Source organism: Podarcis vaucheri, assembly GCF_965113315.1.
Source record: "Podarcis vaucheri genome assembly, chromosome: 2".
NCBI lineage: Eukaryota > Metazoa > Chordata > Lepidosauria > Squamata > Lacertidae > Podarcis > Podarcis vaucheri.
Genome location: NC_138760.1, coordinates 94850098 through 94860777, shown reverse-complemented (window position 1 = coordinate 94860777; position 10680 = coordinate 94850098). Strand labels below are relative to the sequence as shown.

Below are 10680 nucleotides of genomic sequence, written 5' to 3'. Positions count from 1 at the left end.
CAGGAATAATGAGGCTTGCTAATGTAAAGCAAAATGATCGATGAGGTTCTTCCCGGGATTTTTGTTGTGGCAGCTCCTTCCGTCGCAACAGTCCTCTCTCCCACCAACTCCAGCACACCTGGTTCTTGCAAAAGCCAGTGTACTTTTCATAGTCTGCTTGAAGGACAGCCTGATCCACCAGCATCATTGCAGTAGATAAGAGCATACAAAGAGTTGGATTGGGCCAATGACCCATCTAGTCCCACCTCCTGTTCTCACATTGACCAACCAGATGCTTGTGGAAAGCCCAAGAGCAGGACCTGACTGCAACAGCCCTCTCCCCATTTCTGTTCTTTGTATGTTGTTGTTTTACTGTTATGGCCAATGGCTGACGCAAATAAAGATTCATTCATTCTCTCCCCATTTGTGATTCCCTGCAATTGACATTCAGAGACACACGGATTATCAGCAATGTCACTATCATTTTGTGCTCAGGAAACTTAATTTCTATGTAAAGTTAACCCATGCCATTAAAAACTTTTCATCCATAGTGGTTACTAAAAGAATAATTTATTCATTTTAAGGATGAACTTAGTCCTTCATATTCTAGGTGTTCATTCAATGCAGGTCCACTGCATAATCAAGATCAATTACTTCTGGTTATTACCGCCTTATAATTAAAAAAGGGTTGCACAGTTTTACCACTTCAGAAGGGTCACAGAGTGGGAATCTTAATCTCTGTTAGGACTTGAATGGAATCAAGGAAGGATAATTAATTAACCCTAGATTAATCAAAGCAGGCTGCAATATACACATTTTTCTCTGCATCATGCAGTTGGTCCATCTGGATCAGTTCTGCCTACTTTGAATGCAAGAAGGATGTTAAAAATTTCCTGGGGGCCAAATAAGACTGGAACGGTTAATTGCATTAAGGCAGCAAACATCTTGCTTTTGCTATGTAAATAGCAGCGGAGGAGGAGGAGCCTGAAAAGCCTTTCAACCATGGAGGTGGGAGAGGGAAGTTTAACTCTCTGCCTGCCTACCTACCTACCTGCCCTCCACGGGTCAGAAAAAATTGCTTCTCTGAAGCTTCTTTTTGAATTTCACCAGAAGTATCAGATGGCTCTAGTGGGAGCATACTCTAAAATGCAAAGTTTCAGGGCCAGCCCAAGCCATTTTGGCACCTGAGGTGAACCACAAAATGGTGTCTCCTCCCTGCCAGAGAAGAAGGGGTGAGTGAAGAACTACACCAGGAACAAGGGGGAAGAGACCAGCAGTGCCCCCTGTTTGCCAAGAGGCCCCTGTAGAGGAGCTGTATAACCAGCCTCCAAGGAGCACACCACTGCTGTTGCTGCCACCGTAGCAGTGGGTGAGCCATTCCTTGGAGGCTGGATCTGCTGCTCCTGTGGGTCATGCTCCCTGAGGCAGTTCCTTCACCTTGCCTCATGGAGGGCCGGCCCTGCTCAAGATCACTGGAACTGCAGGAAACAGAGGAGTACAAACATCTCTAAGTGTTGGCCCTGAGACCCTGGAAATGCAAGGGATTAAAATAAGACTTTCTGCATGCAAATCACCTGCTCTACCACAGATATTCTCCCTCCCAGCTCAGAAGTAGAGTTATATTATTGTCTGTTTAGCACCGGAATACTTACTGTCCTTGTCCCAAAACGTGCTGCTGGATATCACAGCAGAAGGGCAATTTAACATACAATAAACAAGCAAGCAGCTCAGCTATGCACTTGCGTCGATATGGAGAAAGTTCTTTGATTTCTTTATTTTTTAATCCATTTAATATTTGCTTAGATCCTCCTTTTTCTTGCTCTTACTACCTATGGCAGCTTAATTCTTACAAGCCCGCTGAATAAGATTTCCAATTACTCTTTCTTTACTTTGAAGAAAAAGACCCTTCTCTAGAAGTTTCATCATAATTAAATTTGTTCACAATAGACAGAGGTCACTCCCATGCCGCCTTTAGAAAACATAGCAAGATGTCATAAATTTGTGTTGATTGCCATCTTCTGGAAGTAGAGGGAGAAAGCACCTCTCTCACTAAAGCAGGTTTCAATTCACAAACATTTCCAACATCCAGAACATCTGCAGAGAGGATCTAGAAAATAACTAGTGAGTAGCTAGAAGAACTTTGTGTGGCCTGCCTTGATGGTTAATCCAATAACTTGTGAATTCATCAAGGTCATAATCCTAAAAGTACTGTGGAAACAAAAGAAAATGCTAAAAAGGAGAATGAAGACCTTTGGGAGAGCTTATCTGTTTATGAGTTGTAATTGCTTGTAAATGTGAAATAAATTTTGCTAATTAGCCAGCTGAGGAACAGAGCTATTACAAGAAGCCAGGGCAGGCCGTAGACATTTTGCTCTTGAGGTGAACCCTCCCTCCCTCCACCTTCCAGGCATACCTGCCAAGTGCCTCGGAAAAAACCAGGATATTCTCCTTTTTTTGCACGAGATCGTGGTGGCCATTTTGGGTGCCATGCTCTCATGCCTCACAGTCGCCCTGGGAAAAGTGCTTTCTTCAGGGCCACTTGTTTTTGGATGCCTGGGTAAAAGTGAGGCGCAGGTCATGTGCTCTGAAATAAAAAACCACCAGCTTGTCTGAAAGGGACCTGATTCTCATCTAGCTAAATGGCTAAGAGGTATGGAAGAAAATGAGAGGGCCCTTACACACACCTGCAACTGGGTGTGGAAGAGTAATCCTTTTGTAAAAATAACTCCATGAAACAACAGAGAGCCATTTCACAGGGAAATGATTACAAATAGAATATATTATAAAATCAGACCTCACTGTGTTTTTGTCGGGCAGGAGTTAAAACTAAAACTAAAAGACACTGAGCTCAAGAAAGCAAACCTATGTATACAAATAGAAGTTCTTTCTGGTTGTGTGGTCTTTTTTTAGCTCAGCCATTGACTATTCATAAGGCTTACACTTAGCCTACATAACCAATGAAGTGCACAGCCACCTTATTTTTTATTCTGTGCCATCTGCAGACCTATTTTGTGTTGGAGAGAGGGGTTTGGTAGAGAGAGCCTTACTCTCTTATAGCAGAGTTAAGCACAATGGCAAATGTTACCAAGCACATTAAAACTTAGTTAGATTTGCATCTGCCACCTCTAAACAGATGTTCCCCAGGAAAATACTTAGGCTAGAATAAATCACAGGCACTTAGCTTTGAAAAACCAAGTGTTTATTCACTGACTTTCCTGAAGTTACAGCAAACAACATGGGCGTAGCCAGGATTTATGTTGGGGGGGCAGGCTTTATGTTAGGGGGGCAGAACCGAGTTATCTGCGACACAATTGGTCAGTTAGATAAGTACCGTATTTGTATTTATTTACTTGATGGGGGGACAGCTGCCCCCCTGCCCCCTCCTGGCTAGGTAAAGCTAAAAGGTAAAGGACCCCTGAATAGTTAAGTCCAGTCAAAGCCAACTATGAGTTGTGACACTCATCTTGCTTTAGGCCGAGGGAGCTGGCGTTTATCCACATCTGCGTCTGGGACGCGGGTGGTGCTGTGGTCTAAACCACTGAGCCTCTTGGCCTTGCTGATTGGAAGGTCGGTGGTTTGAACCCTGCGACGGGGTGAGCTCCCATTACTCTGTCCCAGCTTCTGCCAACCTCCTAGCTACACCCATGGCAAACAAGTTCCATCTGATGGCCATAAAAACGAAGGAGAAAAGGCTTCCAAGTGACCTAAAAAGAAAATAACTTGATTTCCTTACAAAAAGGTTCATGCAATATTTGAGTTAGCAATGATTCAGGTTGTAGAATCTCCTTTTAGAGAGGTTCAGTACACTTTCAGGGAGCTCCACCCGCCACATGGAACCTGAGCTCAGGTTAACCCTTTCATGCACACAAGTAAGTGTATATTACAACATTCTGGTCATTCTTTCAAAGTTTGATATATAGCCATTAAACCTAGAAGCTTCATACTACAGTGGTACCTCGGGTTAAGTATTTAATTCGTTCCGGAGATCCGTTCTTAACCTGAAACTGTTCTTAACCTGAAGCACCACTTTAGCTAATGGCGCCTCCTGCTGTTGCCTCGCCACTGCCGCATGATTTCTGTTCTCATCCTGAAGCAAAGTTTCTAGGTTAGCGGAGTCTGTAACCTGAAACGTCTGTAACCTGAAGCGTATGTAACCCGAGGTACCACTGTACAGTATTCTTTCCAAAAGCTGGGCTTCTAGAACATTCTTTTGCATATAATACTAAGCAGCTGGATGAATGTCACTTCCTACCCCAACCCAAGCAATCATATTGAAACCACATCATATATCCCCAAATTTACTACTAGTGGGCCAATTTAAATAAGTTGTTGCATGTGTGGAACAAGGTTCACTTGCACAATGAGACTCTCCCCCCGCCAGTGCTTCCCCTGCATGCCTCTTGTGCACCCTAAATCTGCTCTGAAGGGTGGGGAGAAACCCCCAAACAGGTTTGTGCTGGGGGCAGGGGGCACACAAGGGGAAGAGAGGAGAGAAACGTTCCTTTGCGCAAGCTGGCTTCATGCACACATTAAATGCCACTTTCTGTGCAACATTTCAAAGGTGATGCTGTGAATGTAGGCTTGTGGCCTTCTGAAAGTCATTGGGGAAACCCTAATATACCCCCCAAAATTAAATATTCTAATACAAAGGGATACCTTTCTGAGGCAGCAGTGCAACTACAGTGGTACCTCAGGTTAAGAACTTAATTCGTTCTGGAGGTCTGTTCTTAACCTGAAACTGTTCTTAACCTGAAGCACCACTTTAGCTAATGGGGCCTCCTGCTGCCGCTGTGCCACTGCTGCACGATTTCTGTTCTCATCCTGAAGCAAAGTTCTTAACCCGAGGTAATATTTCTGGGTTAGCGGAGTCTGTAACCTGAAGCGTCTGTAACCTGAAGTGTCTGTATCCCAAGGTACCACTGTAATATGAGAAAGACCTGTTGGGAAGGAATTATTTGGGGGGGGGGTCTATAGGAAGCGCACTTTGTGTTACTGCTGGCTCTGTTCCCATGATAACTGATTCAGTAGGCAACAGAATGGGGTACAATGGAAAAAGGCATGAGCATTTGGCTGTCACAAAACATATAACTCAGATGTCAAAGGTGAAGAGTTGTGTCTTCAGAATATGATGGAAACCAACATACTGAAAGTCATTCGCATTGCAGGGGGTTGGACTAGATGACCCTTGGGGCCACTTCCAACTTTACATTTCTATGATTCTACGATTCCAAGTTCCTTGATACTTCTCCACCTGGCAAGACACTGATTCTTTAATTTTGGTTTTCCCCCAACAGTTTTCAGTGCATGGTGAACTTACCACACTGAGGTGCTTTCAGAAAGCTAGTATAGTATATAAAAAGGCCAGGAGGGAGAAAAATAAGAATCATGATTTATCTTTTCACTTCAGATATACGTGTTCTGTGCCTTCTTAAATTCTACTGAGCAAAAAAGTATTTGCCAGAGGTAGAGACTGGGGACCTTTTACCACTACTAGAAATTCCAGAGCAGGGCTTGAATTTTCAAGAAATGCTCACAAGATGGCAGCACATCACTTTCGATTCCGTGGCAATCAGTCCTGGTAAAATCATTACCATGTTGCCAGGAGGGTAATGCTATTTTAGGACAGATTTCTAGGATCTATTGGTTTGCACCCTGGAAAGAGAGAATGCACAAACGTTTTAAGTTGCCTTAGGGTGGTGAGATCTATGCAAAATGAAGTCTTGTGAAAAGCGACACACACAAATTGCAGCCTCCATATTTTTAAGGTACAAATTGATAGGATTGGAGCAACACCCATACGGGGCTTTTCCTCCCTCCAGACCTACTCATGACACAAACTCTAGGCTGCCCTGTGGCATGGCAACAACAGCGACTGCAGGGGGGGGGTCAAACACAGCAGCAACAAGCAGGATATAACAGGGAGAGAGGGAGAGAGAGCTCAGCAGGAACAGGGGCAGATGCTGAATCACAATACCACTGTACCTCGGGTTACAGAACTTAATTCATTCTGGAGGTCCGTTCTTAACCTGAAACTGTTCTTAACCTGAAGCACCACTTTAGCTAATGGGGCCTCCCGCTGCCGCCGCGCCGCCGGAGCACGATTTCTGTTCTCATCCTGAAGCAAAGTTCTTAACCCAAGGTACTATTTCTGGGTTAGCAGAGTCTGTAACCTGAAGCGCCTGTAACCCGAGGTACCACTGTACATTCCTAAGGCAAATGTTTGTCAAGACATCCCTTCTTCTTGATAGGCCGTAACTTCAAAACACCTTACAACCAGGGTATGGAACTGGATCCAGCCAGCAGGTCAGTTTTGTATCTCCCCTACTCTCATCCAAACAGGGACAAATCTGGCATGTGAGTGGGGCTGCCTGCCTGCCTGTCAGTCACCTAGTGCCACAAGGAAGTCAGTGGCATGGCACTGGGTGACTGGGACTTCCAAGCACGAATCAGGACTCACTGCGAGCAGCTTACAAAGTCAGGTGGTTGGCAGGGGGGCATGGCTTGGACCAAATGGGGAAGAAGTTTGGGGTGGGGGTGGGGCTAATTAGGCCTGTGAGCCAGAGGTTCCTCACTCTCTGACTAAGAGGTAAAGCACATGCTTTTCATGCAGAAAGTCTTGGGTTAAATCTCCAGCATCTACAGGTAGAGTTGTAAAAGGATACCTTTGTCAGAAACCCTAGAGAGCCTCTGTAAGTCAGTGTTGTAGACACTACTCAGCCAGTCAGGCCAATTGCCCCTTCCTATGCTATCATAGGGACGTGGGTGGCGCTATGGGTTAAACCACAGAGCCTAGGACTTGTCGATCAGAAGGTCAGCGGTTCGAATCCCTGCGATGTTTCTCGGTCCCTGCTCCTGCCAACCTAGCAGTTCGAAAGCACGTCAAAGTGCAAGTAGATAAATAGGTACCGCTCTGGTGGGAAGGTAAACAGCGTTTCCGTGCGCTGCTCTGGTTCGCCAGAAGCGGCTTAGTCATGCTGGCCACATGACCCGGAAGCGCCCTCAGCCAGTAAAGCGAGATGAGCGCCGCAACCCCAGAGTCAGTCACGACTGGACCTAATGGTCAGGGGTCCCTTTACCTTTTATGCTATCTCTGGGTTACTGGTTCTTCCTGTCCTTCCGGACTCCTCACCACACTTCCACCATCTGCGTGTCTCCACTTCATTCCCTTTCTTTTAGGAGCATTTAGGTCATCTTGCCCCCTTCCTAGAGTAGCTGCTCTCTCTTTTATTTATAGTCCTCTTTGTAGCCTCCCTTGGTTCTCTGTCCCATTGATGCTGCCTCCCACCCTGCTGCTATTCACTACCATTCCTGCCTCTCTCTTGCTCCCTGTTATGTACTGAAGTTCTCACCCTGGGCCAGCAGGGGGATACTGTAGATAGTTATGCAAATGAAGGATTGAAAGTGACGTTCAGTGATTGGATAGTTTGTATGCAAATGAACGATCGAAAGTGACGTTCAGTGATTGGATAATTTTAGAAAGTTGTTACAGTAACAAGGTACTGGAGCTCTATATAAGCAGGCTGACTGAGCCCTTCAGCTCAGTTCTGGCCTCAGAATAAAGAAGAGCTGTTTGAAGAATCGCTGTGACGTCTGATATGTTCGCCCACAACTTAACACTCCCCATCACATTTCTCTCTCCCAATTAGAGCTGTCTGGACTGAGTGACTGCTGGCGCTTTCTTGTGTGAAACCCACAAAAAAACTTCAAGCTGGGCCTGTCTGCAGCCCAAGAACCTTTCATTTGAACACTGGTTTAATGGCGGTTGTCCTCATGTATCTGTCTGCCTGCCTCTTTTTATATGTAAACATGCACACACTCATATACATATTTAAAAGGAATAGATTAAATTTTCTGTTAACAATAATCAGGGCACAGCAACACGAGCCTTTATAGATGTTTAGATTCCCAGCGTGGCCTCTAAATCGATGGCTAAACTGGTTAAAAAAAAGAGGAAAAACTGCGAAGTCAGCATGCTGGAAATCAATCAGGAAGAATTATAGCAAGGGCTGGATTAAAAATGTGCCGGGATGACAGGGAATTAAATATTAATTTGCGTTGCACAGCTAAGGCCAATCAGTCTTTGGCACGATGCTGCAGCAAGAACAAAGGTCATGCGAGGAGGGCAGCCTGCCAGCACAATCAATCTTTCCTCCCTCCCCCCCCCCCGCTCCCACATAAGCAGAGGGCTTTTTAAAAGGATGCTGTTCTAAGTTCTCAAGCGCCTAGACAAGTGCCTAGCGAAAAGAGAGTGATTAAGCCTGTCCCTGAACAAGCCACCTCTCCTACTGAAGTGGTTCAGATACTCAGCTTGCCTTTTAAATATCACAACTTAACTTTTTGTCATTAGAAGGTTATATATATTTCGGGTCCCTGGCATGATGCACATCTGCACTGCAGAACCCTCAGACCTGGCACGTACCAAGGCCTTCTGACTCTCCCATTTTTTTTAAAAAAAAACCCACACAACTATTTTAAAGAAAAAAATGATTCTATTTGTTTATTTGCGGGGAGACTGCTTGCATTTTTTGGTTCTTCGTCTTATTTGTTTTGGGTGGTGTCTCAGTGTTTTGTCTGTTGTTTGGGGGAAGGTTTGTTATTATCACTAGCTTTTCCTCTGTTAAATTAATGTGTTGTGGTGTCCACAAGAGTGTTTTATATGTCCATGTGTGCTCCCAGGCCAGAAAAGGTCGGGGACCCCTGTCGGTGCATGTTGACTGAAAGGAATCATGACTCTTCCCCTCCCCTCACTACAAGAGGGGTTAGGAGGAATGCCCTGGAGGTTGCCTGGGGCAACCCAGTTATGGAAGGCTTATTATTATTATTATTATTATTATTATTATTATTATTATTACCTCTTCTCCACCTGCCCCAGCAGCTGATGCCTGAGGCAGCCACTTCACCCTGCCTAACTGTAGAGCTGGCTCCAAGGAAAGAAACCCAAAACCAAGACAGCAGCAAAATGTACAAACTCCTGTCCTTTTCTGTAGTGTATGAAGATCCCTAGACGTACAAAATGGTGGGTAATCTGTACTGTGCTTCACTCAGCTAGAAGTATAACCAGTACGTGCAAGTAAAGAATGGATAAAAGTGCCTGGAATCCATTTCCAAGTTGCAGTTAACAGATTCTGTGGTTGGTGAGTCCTTCTTATTTTGTAAAAACAGAGATAGGAACACAGGAAGCTGCCTTATACAATATTATACCATTGGTCTAGGTAGCTTAGTACTGTCTACTGTTAGCAATTCCCAAGTTTCAAATGCCAGCCTTTCCCCACCCTGCCAGAGGTTGAACCTACAATGTTGTAAATCTCTATCACTAAGCTATGGTCTTTCCCCCATCTTAGCAATCTGCTAAAGAAATATTTTGAGGACATAAGATAATGTTTCATTGTTTTTGGTTATGTATTGTTTCATCCAAGATGAAGATCACATGTTTTCGGATGGGGGGTGATGGGAAGGTGAGGTCCCTGCAGGATTTCATGGAGCAAACTAAAAGCATCAGCCAGGGTGGGGGGGGTGGAAAATTGATCCCTTAGCACTGATATTGTAGAATAATTCATGGCATGCCAAACTTTAGTACCATAAAATGGCATGGAATAAAAAATGGTCATCTTTGAAAATGTGCACACCAACACGCACAAGTATGGGTGGAAGTCTCTCATTGCTTTTCGCTTTGGTATCATCTGTGTTTGCACTTAAGCAATTTTGTGCTATCGGTTTGCTTGTTTTTAATCTTCAATTCTTGTCATTTAAATGCGGAACAAATACCATCTGTGAAACTGACATTGGCCAGGTATTTGTTTTGTTGCCAAGGAGCTTGGGTAAATCACGCAAACCAAATTACAGAAAGGAGAACTGCAGATATTACCCAAACAATTGGTTAATTCCCTTTTTCATTCTTTCACCCTAGCAGGGGTGCCAGCTTGAATAAAATATCGCTGTGGGGGAGGAAAGCCCTGCCCTGAATATTCAATCACAAGATGTGGCACATGTGCACCATTTGAATGACAATGTCCATCAGCTTTGGGGGGCTTGGCCTCCATGAATACTTTATTGGGCAGGGGAGGGGGGCAAAGGAACTTCAGCCCCTAGGAGTTGACTCCTATGCACCCTAGAGTAGGCATGAGGAATCTGTGGCCTTCCAGATGTTGCTGGACCGCAACTCCCATCATTCCCTGGCCATTCACTTTGCTGGCCAGGGCTGATGGAAGTTGGAGTCCAGCTACAGAAGAAGAAGAAGAAGAAGAAGAAGAAGAAGAAGAAGAAGAAGAAGAAGAAGTAGTAGTAGTAGTAGTAGTAGTAGTAGTAGTAGTGGAGGAGGAGGAGGAGGAGGAGTTTGGATTTGATATCCCGCTTTATCACTACCCGAAGGAGTCTCAAAGCGGCTAACATTCTCCTTTCCCTTCCTCCCCCACAACAAACACTCTGTGAGGTGAGTGGGGCTGAGAGACTTCAGAGAAGTGTGACTGGCCCAAGGCAGCTGCATGCGGAGGAGCAGGGAAGTGAACTCCATTCACCAGATTATGAGTCTACCTCTCTTAACCACTACACCACACTGGCTCTCATTTAGAGGGTTCCTCATCCCTGCCCTCCATGAAATATGGATGTACAAGACATTCAGAGCCCCAATGAATGCACGTGTGGCTGTTATTCCTCTAAAGGAGCATAAAAGTAGCCTGCTGGATCAGGCCAATGGCCCATCCA

The 10680-nt window shown here is 44.9% G+C and overlaps 1 long non-coding RNA gene across 1 annotated transcript; it reads right to left on the bottom strand.

Moving 5' to 3' along the window:
• Nucleotides 1-1770: 1770 nt before the first annotated feature.
• On the bottom strand, nt 1771-4989 carry LOC309525530. Its single transcript, XR_014216387.1, has 3 exons — nt 4963-4989; nt 2393-2563; nt 1771-2178 (listed from the first exon to the last, which is right to left on the bottom strand). It is a non-coding gene; the product is annotated as an uncharacterized lncRNA (long non-coding RNA).
• Between the last annotated feature and the right edge of the window lie 5691 nt (nt 4990-10680).